The following is a 13,651-nucleotide window of genomic DNA, read 5'->3' on the forward strand; positions in this document are numbered from 1 at the left end:
GTTGACAAACACCAACACTGTGGCAAAATAGAAACTTATCTCTGCCACACAAAAAAAACAGCAGCCCCCTACATCCTTTGGTGGAGTTATAGCGCCGCACTGGCCGGTTTGATTATCACCGAGACCATGTGATTTCTGGGAAACAGTAAGTTTGGCAGACTGGTGAAAGTTAGGGGATTATCTCTGCCTCAGAGGAGGCTGAGAAGGCAGCCTTTGGCTGACATCTAGTGAGAACACAAACACTTAGTGGGTGATCGGTCTCCTTTAGTAGTGGTTTCTGGCTGTTCTGGGAGTGTTTCATATCACAGGGTCTGTGTTGGAGGATTCAGGTATCAACAGGAAACCAGATTAAATCACAGATTTGAGAGCAACAATTGATGCCACAAAGCCACATGTGTGCAGACCAGATGCCACTGAAACTGAAGCAGCACAAACCTCTGCTGTGGTCATGCTGGATATTGGCTCACATGATGCAAGCATTTAGTTTTAGTGACTTCATGTTTCGATCTGATGAAAATCTAATAACCATCCGAATGAATGGTCCTATTCAAATGTTTCTTGTCTTTAAGCTTTCTGAACTCTCAGTAAAGTTTCTGCTTCTGTAATCCTAATTTTATTTTATCTGATCTGAATATTTCAGCTAAAAGCTTAAAATACAGAAAGTTATTTTTCTGTCCTTTTCTGGTGAAAACAGGCTGGTGAGACTAAAGCAGATTAAATAGTCTCCCTGTTAGATCGCCTCACTGTTTTATAAATAGACACCTACAGTGACTCAGAGGTTTATAGGAATGCAGAATTCAACAAGATGACAGCAGTGAAGGAATGAGGAAGAGAAACAACAGAAAGCAAACAACAAAGCACAGCATGAAGAAGGAAAACAGCAATCCAAGTGGTTCAGTTTGGTATTTTCATGTTTTCACAGGAGTTCCTGTAAATACCAAACACTGCAAAAGGGCAACTGAGGTAAAGCAGGTTTGTTTATATCTCACCATTAGATCTGAGATAGATCTGGAGTGCCCCCATGAGGAAACACACCAGAACTGAAGAGAAAAAAAATGCGTCAGGATTTGTTTTTTATTGCAGTTTTTGGCATTTATTTAGTAAACCTCTTTATTATGATGAACAAACTGAATTCTAAGAAAGTATGTTGTTTGGATTAAGCAACTATTAGAGATTCTGGCTGCTGTGAAATCAAGGATTTAGAAGAAGAACGGCATTTGTGATATTTTAAAGTAGATGTTCTCCTGTTAGCCTGGTTTCCTCCCATTGCACCAGAATGTACCTACATGTTAAACTGAGTGAATCTGTCCAGGTTTATCCTGCAGCTTTCTACTTTGTTTGCTCAGATGGTCTACTGACCCAAATTACATTACAGTTAAACAGGAAAAATATAAATAAAAACTTCACATTTATCCCAAAGATCCTATAAATGAAATCTCAGTTTGAATGCACTGTGCCTTTATGCAGACTCTTTGATACCTTTCATTTGATATCTTAATATAAAGGCTACAATATTTTGGTAGTTTATTGAGTAAATCTTTTAAATTGATTGTTAACATATAAAGTGAACCATTCTTTCAGAATAAATTAATTCATAATTCAGGCATCTAGACAGAGTAAGGATGTTCTGACATTACAGAATGGCTCAGTAGAATAGAATAGAAAAGAATAGAAAATCCCTTTATTGTCCCATAATAGAGAAAGTCTGGTGTTTACAGCAGCAAAAATTTTATATAAATAAATGTTACAGAAATTGCCACTTTTTACTACCATCAAGGGTCTGCAGAAAACCTTCTATGAGAAAACAATATGGCTGAAAGCTCAGAGCTTGATGCAAACTGAGGCATGTGGCTCCATCCTGCTAGATATTAGTGGGTCAGGCAGGCGGTGGTGATATGGGGGGAAAACTCTCTCAAATCTGTCCAAATTGAACATATTGTAAACATAGACCTATATGGTTTTATTTCTGATAATGTCCATTATTGTTTCCAGCTAATTCTCTATGTGAAAACCTTCAGATCCTCTCAGACTGGTTCCCTGCACATCAACATGTGTTAACTGAGCTCCACTCGTTAAAATCTGTGTTGTAGGAATATATTCAATAGAATTTAAACAATCGCAGAGAATAACTTGATAGACTACAGACTTCTTCAAGCCAGAAGATCTGCTGCACTATGCTGGAGAAATATGGAAGCCCCCTCAGTAGGACTCTGCAGAAAATAAGCTGCAAGTTCACTCAGACTGGAAAAAGTATCATACATTGCCAAGGGCAAACACCGGGACTCTGAGAATCTATGGGAGCCATATATGAGGATTGTAGGGACTGAAAGTTAAGCTTATTGATTGGAGTTTTGAATGGATGTCTTGACAACAGTTTTTATTCATATATTGCCCCCTTTTTTTCTTTTTTTATTTCTCTGCCTTAATCTAAAGGGCTTTGTATATTTTTGGAACTAGACAAATGTAGGTTTAAATGGTGAATGAACGAGTGAATGTGTGTATAACTACATGCTAAACGGTTAAGTTTGTTGTCTGTAAGTTTTGTTGTATTAAAAAAAAGAGAAAATTCAATAAAATATATTGGAGAAAAAAAAAACTGAGCTTCACTCGTCTCCATGGTTTCCAGATCTCAGTCGAACAGAGAAGCCTTTGGATGCAGTGGTCTAATGCAGATTTGCATTAAACAAATCAGGAGCAGCTTTCATGCTGCCATGGACTAAAATCTTTGGGAAATGTTTCCAGCATGAATCTGTAGAATGAGGCGGTTAGAGATCTGAACGGCAAAGATAATCTGACCTGTTAATAACAGTTGGGTTGTTTTTTTATAAAGTGGATGGTGAATGTACTCTGGCAAGTAATGTGGGCATTTTACACAAATCTGTTTTATAAACTGTCTTCAAATCTTAGGGATGGCAAGCAACAAATGTTGTTGGATTAATTGAAGATAATTTGAATCCATGGGATTAGCTTAATCTAGGGTTAGCTTGATCTTTTTTTAAAAATAGATTTGTAAACATTTTAGATTTATAATTTAGATGGCTTAGCATTAAACCCTGATTAACGACAGGGTAAGTAAACTGTGATTCAGTGAAAGTTTGCCGTAGAGCTGCCACTCCTGGATTATCAGGATCCAGTTTAGGTGTCAAGTGTCTGATCAAGGTGCTGCCATCTAGTGGGTTATTTCTACTAGACTGAAACAGACCAACAACATGCTAGAAGGACTATCTATCATGAAGACTTACAGAAAACGGCTTTGGGACTAAAACTCCAGGAAATGAGCTGTTTAAAAAAAAAAAAAAAGTATAAAGGTCAAAATCATCTGTCTGCTACCTCTTCCCTCTCAGGGTAACAGGGCTGCTGCGTCTCATCTCCAAACTGGACAGGTCACCAATCCATTGAAGGACAACAAAAATGTTACAGATGTTTCAAAATGCAATGTTTCTCAAAACTTATAAATGACGTTAATATTATGTTTATGTCTTTGAAGGTGTTTATTTGCAAATGACCAATTAATTATTGGAAAATAAACTTGTCTGAATTCAGATGCTGCATCTTTCAAAGGACCAGGTCATTGCTGTGATTCTAGGGGGTGTCCTGTTTCACCAATTCCTCCTGAGCACTCAGAGCCCTTCCGGGTGCTAAAGTTTGAACACTCAATGTAAACCTCCTATTAAGAGCTGGCTCCAAGGCATCCTTTGCCTGGAAAAGCTGTCAAACTACCCAAACTATCCAAAAGATTAGTTGTGTCTGACCCAAATTTGAGTAAAAAGCACAACTATAAACTAAAGACATTAGGTGGAGGTTCACGCTGTTTAGCATCATTATGGTGATGATGATGAGGCACAGACTTTTAGCTGAGCTGCAGTTGAAGTTAAATGACCTGAAAGCAGCGGAAAACAGCAGGAACTGTTTCTGTGAAGCTGGATTTGCATCTTGAAGTCAAAATACTGTTGGAGTCAAATGAAAGCAAATCATCCTAAAATAGCAAAACACATTAAAGCTCATTACAAAATGATATTTAATGCAGCAGTAATTACTACATTTTGCTGCTGCAGTAATCAATACTGCAGAAGTTTTATATGTAGACAAAAAATAGTATTACTTAATAAACTGGGACAAAATCTACTGAAACTATTATAACACAGTATTAAATGTAAAAAAGAAAGATTAGAGAGAAAATAATAGACAAGCATTTTAAAGGTAAAAACTATTCTGATACGGCCTTCTATGAGCCCTGACCTAATAATTTTTTTTAATCTACTCTTTTCTTTTTTGTTAATTTTAAGAGAGGAAATTAGGACAGGAGGCCTTATAAAAGGTCCCACAATCTCATCGTTTGGACAAACCAGAGCCGAGCAGCAGCAGTGGAACTACTAGATACATGAATCCTGAGAGCTAAGGCGATCAAACTGTGTTTATTGTGTTCTAATTTCCTTGTGCCATTAAAAACTCTAATACTTTGTAATTTTTTTTCCAAACGTTCCTGCTTTATTTTTGCTTGCAGCTGGGTCACCTGTCCCTGCAGGCCCATTTTCTCCAGGATTACAAATCTAGAACATAAGAAGAAACAATCCATACTTGGGAGCAGGAGGGTTTTATAGCAGAACACACAGTTGATAACAATTCATGTTATCTTAAGATTATTTAACTACTACAGAGGAACTACGCAGGTAAAGTGAAAACTACCAGTTCTGATACGTGTTAATAAAGCTGGACTGATTCTGTTTGAATTTTATTGTACCTCCAGTCTATGGTGGCTGAATCTGTAGCCACAGTGAACAGGTGATTATTTTCACCTCTTACCTGGACCAATTTGGTCATCTGTTAAACTAATATTAGCCATGGATTATTTCCGGTGTTCAGATTTAGCAGCTGACTACTTAAAACAGTTAGTGCAGCTGGAACAGACATCTCTGAAAATATAAACATATATATTCCAAATCAGCTAAATATTAATAAACTGGGATTGTATGTGACCTACACGGCTACATTCTCACCTAAAAAACAATCTTAACGTTTATTTTATATTCCAATATGATGATGATAGTAATAGTTTTATTATTATTTCTTTATTTATATTTTCTTACTGTTTGCCACTCTCCAGGTTACTGCAGCTAATAGCTGCAGTAACTTCTTTTACTTGTACCAGAACTAACAAGGTAAAAAAAACAAACATCTTTATTATTTTTTCCAAACCGGTAACCAGCAAGGTTAAAAATATATACCTCATATAAAAAGAGCCTTTTTTTTTTTCTTTTCCTGTTTGAGGCTCATTCACAATTATATATTTTTGCCTCTGATATTTCCTACAGCTCTACATTTCATGCTCTATCATCTCATTTTTTCCACAGAATTCACATCTTCCTGTTTCATGTTTTCCCATTTTATGTAATGTTGATTAAATCATGTGTGCCCTAACATTATTTCAATTATTATCCTTTCCTGAGTTCTGTTTCCATTTAATTTGCCTTTAGCCCTTTAAGGGGAACCCAGAGAAAAACTGCCATTAATCCCGTCATCTGAATCCGATAAAGTATTTGTTGAATCTCTAACAATATATCAGGATGACTTTCTGAATGATTTCTTTGTAGACTGATTAATGTTGAATTTGAATCTGAGCTCTTAATAGACTGAGCTTCTAAATCCATTCTACTGCCGGCCTTATTGCAATCATCTCTGCAGTATATATAGATAAGCCCTTATTCTGGAACTACAACTGCTGCAACTGTTTTACCAGGTGAACTCTGAGACGCATCAGTATAAATTTGAACGTAGTTATAAAAAGGTTCTATATACTATTGTTGTGTTATTGCATTGCATATAAATGTTTTATCTTTATGTTGTCTTTCTTGTATAGCTAAATCTAAAACCGAATCAATAAAATACATTTTACTTGATGCTGTTAAAATCAATTAAACGGTTTTACTCTAACTCTGGTGGTAAAACTGACCAACCAAATGATTTATTTATTCTATCTTATCTTTCCTCCTCCAACAGGGCTGTAAAGTTGTCTGTGTTTGATGCCTCTGACTGTGTCTCTGTAGACTGACCCAGTGGTTTAATGAAAGCTGAATCATTCTTAATGGATATAGCATTTAACCAACCTCTACCTATAAAGCAGAGATTGGAATTGTCCTAATTGCACCTGTAATTATCAGTAAAGCCTGGTGTTAGATGAAACCTGATGTTGATCAATAATCTATAGAACAATAATCAGCTGTAGCTCTAATCAGGCGAATGTAGATCACTTTCAGAGCTTTTCTATCTGCCCCATTGATACCCAACTACAACTAATTTAATTCATCAATTTTTTTTTCTCAATAACCTTTTCAATGTGTATTTTCCATGTTGTTTTAATCAAACCAAATCCCCAAGACTTTGGTTTTATCTCCTGATTAATTTTGCTTTTAAATGGCATTACTTTTTTTTTTATCAACTGACAGTTTAAAACACCCTTTATAACACTTTTTTTTTTTTTTTGTCTATTTTTGTAGTATTTTTCCAACAACATTTAACATTCCTTCAACGTTTCCAAACAGCACCATCGTCTCCAGCTGCAGGAGTTTCTTCTTCTTCTTGTTCTTAGTGAGGTTTGCCGGCGGTGGGCAAACAACTTAAGTTGCATTACCGCCACCTGCTGGTGTGGAATGTGGAAGAAATGGCTTTATTCCTAGTATTTGTACGTGCTATACAGTTTTATACCCAATAGAATAATTACTATACTATCCTTTTTTATCTATCATTTCTAGACTCTTTTCTATTCTATCAATATATTCATTAAATCTGGATCCCTTCACTATTAAACATCTTAAACTATTTGTATTATTAACATCTGGACTATTTACCAGATGTCTCTGTTCTTCCATTGGACAGTTTTCTATTACTATGGGTGGAGAGGGGAAATGCATATGAGGAGTTTTGTAGATTGAATTATTAAGATAAAATATTTATGGGTCTCAGAAACAGAAAGAAAAAATATATATATTCTCCACCTGGTAGCTGCAGCTCAAAAATACAATTTATAAAACTCTCAGCAACATCAGACAAATAAAGTAAACCAAACATTTCCCAACAGTCCTGAAATCACCACACAGACACCCTGTTTGGGAAAGGAGACATTTCGAAGTTTTGTGAATAAAAAAGCATGGTCACATGTTAAGAAGGCACCATCTAAATCCAAATGTCTCAATACCAAAACATAACAAAGGCATTTCGTTATTTTAGTTCCTCAGCTGTTAAACCAACTTCCTAAAAATCTGCAATGAGCAGCAGCTGCTGGCTCCTTTATGTACATCAAAGATTCGGTATTAGAAAGGTAGGATGGTATAGTTACTTTAAGTAATTTGGATTAAACAGGGAGGAGAGCAATAAAGGAATGTTAGTGTGCAATCATTAAAACTAAAAAACAATGAGTTAGATTATAATAAAGGAAATGTTTGTTTAAATTTGTAGATAATGTATATAAACACTGTAACAGAAAGTAAGTTCATTAGAAATGCACAAAATGAAAATCTACAATAAAAAATAAAGGAGGAAAGAACATTTTAAAATTTTATGAACAAATGGAAACTCAGAGGCAATTAAGCCATGAAGAAACTGTACACTTTGGCACAAGACTGAAAAAGAACTGTTTAGAGAGACTCACCTTTAAATCTACATTTTCCCATTTTTTCTGCATTTTGATGCTCAAATTTTAATAACACGTTTTATTACTTATGTTTTAATATACTGTTCATAATGAGTAAATTAATTTGCTGTGAAAAAAATAAACCTGCTTGTCTCAAACCCTGCAGCCCAGGACCCCTTTTTTTTTTTTTTTTTTTTTTTTTTACATAATAAATATTTAGCTGAATGCTGGTGAAGATTGTCAGTCATCCAGCTCATAATCATTACAAAAAAGATTTAAAAAAAAAAAACAAAAAAAAACACTGGACTCTTTTTTCCAAGTTTGAAGACCTTTCGTTTCCCATCCAGGAAGCTTTCTCAGTTCAAAATGCCTGGAGTTGCTTTTGAGTTCCAGGCTTATAGACATAAACTTGGTGATGTTTATCTTAAAACTGCTAAAATGACTCAATACTGACTTTATTTTGTAACCTTGATAAAAGCAATACTTCATCGTTTTCCTCAGTCCGGTTGGGATCGTTTATTTACAGCTTATCACCACAGGATTCCCTTTAATAGATTATTCAGTCATTTATCCTAAACGCCACAAGGTGGCAGTGTAGCATAACTTTTGTTGACACACTGAAAAGGATTGACCCACAGTGGTCAATAGATGGCGCCATGAATTGCAAATAAGCCATGCGCTAAATTCAGTTGTATTATCCTTACATTTTTCCCTCTTGGCATGACATTAATAAAAATCAGACGAAATCAAACAGTTAATTATCATAAATTAGGAGTAGAAACCAGCAGCAAAGGTCATCCAGAAAAAGGCTTTATTCCACATTTAAACTTTAAAGCAAATCTAAAGGCTAATGCAAACGGCAGCTAATTTCACATAGAAAAAGCAACTTGGGCAATTTTAAAATTTGGTTGAACAAGGCCAAAAAAAAAAAAAAAATTCAAGGGAAAAGAAAAAACCAAGGGAAATTAAAAAGCTGGAAAATTATCAAATATGTTTTCTTATACATTTGGGAGCAGAATTCTAAGTTTTGGGCACTAAGACAGTGTGCAGCTGTAGCTCTATGACAGATGCTTGTCTTCAGAATAGAATAGAATAGAATTCAACTTTATTGTCATTACACTGTAAAACTACAAAGCAATAAAATTCACTCTCTGCATTTAACCCATCGCCTTGGGGAGCAGTGAGCTGCCATTGTGCGACGGCCAGGGAGCATCAAGGGGTTAAGGGTCTTATGTTCTTTATGTCTATAAGAGAAAGTTGTCTGACTTTAAACAAAGATTCACTGGATAGATTTTCAGGTAGAAAAGCATAGAACTAAATGATTATCATCACTCACGGATCCAAAAATGAAAGCAAATGAAATGTAAGAGAAAGTAAATGATGTGCATCTATCATGTTTCGTTTCCACACTTTCTCAACCTCTTAAATAACTTTCTCCTACAGTAATCCATTTTTACACACGTTGATCTGCAGGTTTTTCTTCCTGTTTGGAATTGTATCAGGTTACATTTAACCTCAGACAACATCATGTTTTATCTGGTATTTATTTGATAAAATAAAGTCAGAAAAGTCAGACGGTGAAGGAAAGTTTGCTGGTTAATACATTTTTTTTTTAAAATGTGGAAATCTAGATGCTTTTACCTTTATTGAAACTTTCTTTTTTTCCCTATAACTGCGTTCCAGATTTGTTTGGGATGCCCTTTGGTGAAGGTTTATTAAGGTTTTTTTTTTAACCTTATAAATCCTTCAGCTCAGTCAAGATTGAATGGAAATCATCTAAAAAACATATTTCAACTGATTCTTAATCTAAAAAACATATTTCAACTGATTCTTAATTTAGGTCTAAATTAAGAATCAGTTGAAATTCTATTCTAACTTATAAACCTGCTAGTATGCACCATAGCTCTTTACATGTGGTTTCAAAAAGTGATGTTTAGCATCATATGACTAGAAAACCGCCCTCTTCAAAGTATTTGAGTCCCCTATATGGCTTGCATATTAATATGGAAAGCTTCAAACATTTAGCTGCTTTCTTAAAAAAAGAAAATATTATTTCTTATTGATCATCCAGAAAATCTGCATAATCTTTATTTACTTCAAAAATCTGTGCTTCTTTTTGCCAGATTGTTGAATAAAATCCACATACATTACCTATACTTATGATTATATGAAATTTAATGGTTAAAAATACTTTTTCCAACTACCCTGATAATTAAAGATGAAGAATTTTACTCCCATCCTCCAGCTGGCAGACATCCACTCTTCCTCCTGCAGCAGCACTCAGGCTCTTTTAATTTGGATTTAATTTATTCACTTCGGTGTCGAATGTCTCACAGGAACTGATGAAGCATCTGGTTATCAGAAAGTTTCTCATCAGAGGTTAAAGGGGGGGTGGGGTTTGGCAGACCTTCACATAGTATTGACTCTTATCGTAGAACTGCAGGCAAACATGATTCCATTTCCTTTTCCTTTGCTGATGATTATTTCCTCATGTTTCTAAATCATCTTTTATTTTAGTTTAAGAACTGAAGCAGTAAATGACGCCAAAGCTACAAACACCTAACAAAGGATCGAGAGACATCTGCTGCAAAACAGATTTACTTTCATGGGATTAGAGAGCATGTTAATCTTAATCGCATTTCTCACCAGTGATCATCTTGATTCTGTCTCTGCCAGCAGCTCTCAGCTCTGTGGATCCCACAGATGGAGACTAAAGCAAACCCAGAATAACTCTGCTGGTTTCTAAATCAACCTCACTTATAGAAACCAGTGACTTCATCTCTCTACTGAAGCCCTTCTGAGAGAGAAAGTCTTCTCTGATTCAGATGCAAATGAAAGAACTCCCAGTTTCAGTCAGATCCTTTTAGAGGTGAATGACGTCTCCTCACTGTGGATCAACATATGAAGGTTATCTACAGGTTCTGCAGGAGAGTTATCCACAGTCTGAGTTTGGTGAACCTGTTCAGCTGCTGCTTAAAGAAAAGAAAACAAATGTTAGGTTTTATTTATTATTATTATTATTATTATTTATTATTATTCATTTCAGGCAATTACATGCATTGGAACACACAAGTGAATGCCAGTTCATCATTTAAACTTATGAGGCATAGTAACAAGAAAAAAAAAAAAAAGAAAAAAACAGGCCTGAAAGAGAGTGGGAAGAAGAAAGCTTATTAAATCCTACTCCGATGCACATTCATAGTAAACATATATATATATATATATATTCCCAGCTACTTTTTCAATCTAAAAACAAAACTCACATGAAGAGAAAAGATAATTAGGAGACATTTATTGATACAATTACTTTGTCTTTGGCACTTAGACCTCGGCAGGAAACATAGCGCTTAATTTTGATAGATAAGCATGAACAGGAGCAAAGAATAGGGCTGCCCCCCCCAGGCCTTAAACTGATGGTGGAGTGGAGATGGATGAAGTTGGTCAGTCTATAGACTGCTGTTAGCCAGACTGTCTGCTGAGCTTTATGGGGAGATCCAGTGGACTGCGTGCACTGACACTAGAGCTTCACTCAGGGACCTGGAAGATGAAAGTCCAGTTGGATAACACAGATTGAGAGAACCTGTCCATGATGAGCAAGCGTGAAGCGACAGTGGAGATGAAAAACTCCCCGTTGGGAAGAAACCTCTGGCAGAAGTAGGCTCAACATGGCCGTCTTCTGTCGGACCGGTTAAAATGAGACAGGGAACGTAGTAAGAGTCCAGGAGGAATGACACTATGATGAAGCTTTAGCTTCGATGGTGGAGGAGGGGCTGGAGGTGGGTTTAAACGAGGTCATCCTAATGAAGTCACACAGTGCATCCGCCGCCTGCGCACAGGAGGCTTTTAAGATGAACTTTGGATGCTGATTGGCTTTCTTGGAGGTGAGGTTCAAAGCTGATTGGCTGTTTCACAGGTGGATATAGGAGTTTCTTCAGTTGAACTGAGAACAAATAAGCCAAATAAAAATTGTATTACCCGAGCAAATAATTATTTACATAGTATCTTTTTGTTTTGTATCATACCAGCAATGATTAATACCAAAAAAATGGTAATAGCCTTTATTGCAAGTAGGCCTCAGGTCATTTTATATTATTAATAATTGCATATCACAACAGGACATCACTGAGCCATAACAGAGTTTTGTCATTAGGTCTGATAGAAACACAAGTTTGGATTTGAACCAGAGAACATTCCAATATATATGTTATTATATTGCTTTTTTTGTATATAAAGAATAAACAATAGATAAATCGGAGTAGCTAAGTTGACTTTAAGTTCAGGTGGTTAAAATGTGAGTTTAGGAGAAAGAATGATGCTAAAGAAGCAGCAGAACAAAGTAATGAATAGGAGCTCCTGTGTCGTCACCCTGCTGCTTACAGCAGCTATCAAAGGAGCTGTTGTCACTGAGAAAGACTTGCTCAACCGTAATGAAGGAAACTGAAAGCCCTGAAGCAGGAATAGATCCACGACAACACCAACTAACCGAGAAGGTTTTTATATAGCGGAAGATTATGACTAAGATCAGCATAAAGTGAACAGCATGGAGAGTCTGTGATGCTTGAGTCATTATTGGATCAGTTCACAGCAGATTAGTAAACATATGAGTCAGAAAGGAGGTGTTGTGAAGGAAAGAGCTTCCCTGCCAACCATTTCTGGCCTGATCTTCATCATGTGACCCGGTGATGATGCATCCAGACACTGAGAGAGAGACAGAGAGAGAGACAGAGAGAGAGAGAGGGGAAGGGAGAAGGAGCCGTACTGATGAGTCAGATTCTGATGTAATCCTGCAGCTCCTCCCTTCCTCAGCTCCTCTGCCTGCAAGGCTGTTTCTCATTTTTACCCAACAAACCGCCAGTCATGTTAAAATGTCTCCATTAGATAAAGAAAGTTTATGGAAAAACATGTATTTTAACTCTTAACAGACATTGTGTCTATAATAGTAGATATCTTAACTATAGAATCACTTTTAAAAGGTACAGAAACAAAAGCTTTTTTTATTGATCATCTGCATATGAAGCAAAACTTTAAATTAAGAAGGTAGAAAGTGTATGAAGCCTTTCCATGTTTGCTGCTGTAGATATCTGATTGATAGATCCAGACTTTCCTTATGAAGAAACACAACCCTTGAGGTTATTATACTTTTGCTTTCATTCATTTTTAATGTGTGACATTAGATCTTCACTGTTTTTTTCTCAGGAAAAACTGACATCAGTTTAAGCATTAGTGCATGAAGCTCTTTCACTTTTAGCTGCTCTATGTTTCATTTTCACAATGAGTCTACAGGATATGAGAGAAAAACAAGCCTGGAGCTAAACGACAGTTTAGTCAGCTACAGAGAAGAAGAAAAGGTTTGTGCTGTTTCAGTGACCTTTACTGTAGATAAAATATGTTCATCCCTAAAAGTTAATGCATTTAAGATACCATGCCCTTGACTTTTGGCAAACAGACGTGGCATGTAGGGAAGAATATCCCTGACCGGTAGTTACATAATAAATAATCTTCATTTTGAAAACATTTTTCTTCTAACGATAAATAATATTCTGATTGTCTATCTGAAAGCCCGTATCGATCAAGCTGTAGAAGCAATAAAAGGTATATCCAATTAACCAACTACTAAATAAATAAATAAATGGACATTAGGGATTTCCACCTTAAGATCATTGAAATCATTGCTAAAGGTAAATAATCAAAACACCTGCTAAAATAAAAACCAGTAAATAAATAAAACAGACAGTACTGCTGATAAAGATTTGTTAGGGTGAGTATTCCATTATTTTCATTAAAAAAAAAGATTGTATTTGTAAATAAGAAACTGAGTAATAAATATTTATTCCTAAATTGATTCATATCTTACATTAATGCAACTGTTGATTATTTTGGAAATCGATGAATCTGTAGATCATTTTTTTGATTAATAATCATATAGCCAAAGAAGAAGACTTTTTACAAAATAAAACCAGGGGAAACTCACTTTTACACTTTTTTTTTTATCTGAACAGAACAATTTTGATATATTTATATCTT

Source organism: Cyprinodon variegatus, unplaced genomic scaffold, assembly GCF_000732505.1.
Source record: "Cyprinodon variegatus isolate N-32 unplaced genomic scaffold, C_variegatus-1.0 Scaffold1513, whole genome shotgun sequence".
Classification (NCBI taxonomy): Eukaryota; Metazoa; Chordata; class Actinopteri; order Cyprinodontiformes; family Cyprinodontidae; genus Cyprinodon; species Cyprinodon variegatus.